This window comes from Erythrolamprus reginae, chromosome 11 (assembly GCF_031021105.1).
Source record: "Erythrolamprus reginae isolate rEryReg1 chromosome 11, rEryReg1.hap1, whole genome shotgun sequence".
Lineage (NCBI taxonomy): Eukaryota > Metazoa > Chordata > Lepidosauria > Squamata > Dipsadidae > Erythrolamprus > Erythrolamprus reginae.
Genome location: NC_091960.1, coordinates 6,688,117 through 6,688,827, shown reverse-complemented (window position 1 = coordinate 6,688,827; position 711 = coordinate 6,688,117).

Here is a 711-nt window from a genome sequence, read left to right as displayed (position 1 = left end):
TGTGGGTTTTGCCTCCCAAGGACAATTCTATTTGTCCATCCATTACCCTGGGGGGGGGGAATTATTGACCCCCTCAGAGAGGGTCCGCAACTTGGGCGTCCTCCTCGATCCACAGCTCACATTAGAGAAACATCTTTCAGCTATGGTGAGGGGGGCGTTTGCCCAGGTTCGCCTGGTGCGCCAGTTGCGGCCCTATTTGGACTGGAGTCATTGCTCACAGTCACTCATGCCCTCATCACCTCGAGGCTCGACTACTGTAACGCTCTCTACATGGGGCTACCTTTGAAAAGTGTTTGGAAACTTCAGATCGTGCAGAATGCAGCTGCGAGAGCAATTATGGGCTTCTCTAAGTATGCCCATATTACTCCAACACTCCGCAGTCTGCATTGGTTGCCAATCAGTTTCCGGTCACAATTCAAAATGTTTGTTATGACCTATAAAGCCCTTCATGGCACCGGACCAGAATATCTTCGGGACCGCCTCCTGCCACACGAATCCCAGTGACCGGTTAGGTCCCACAGAGTCAGCCTTCTTCGGGTCCCGTCGACTAAACAATGTCGTCTGGCGGGACCCAGGGGAAGAGCCTTCTCTGTGGGGGCCCCGACCCTCTGGAACCAGCTCCCCCCTGAGATTAGGATTGCCCCCACCCTCCCTGCCTTTCGTAAACTCCTTAAGACCCACCTCTGCCGTCAGGCATTGGGGGAACTAAAA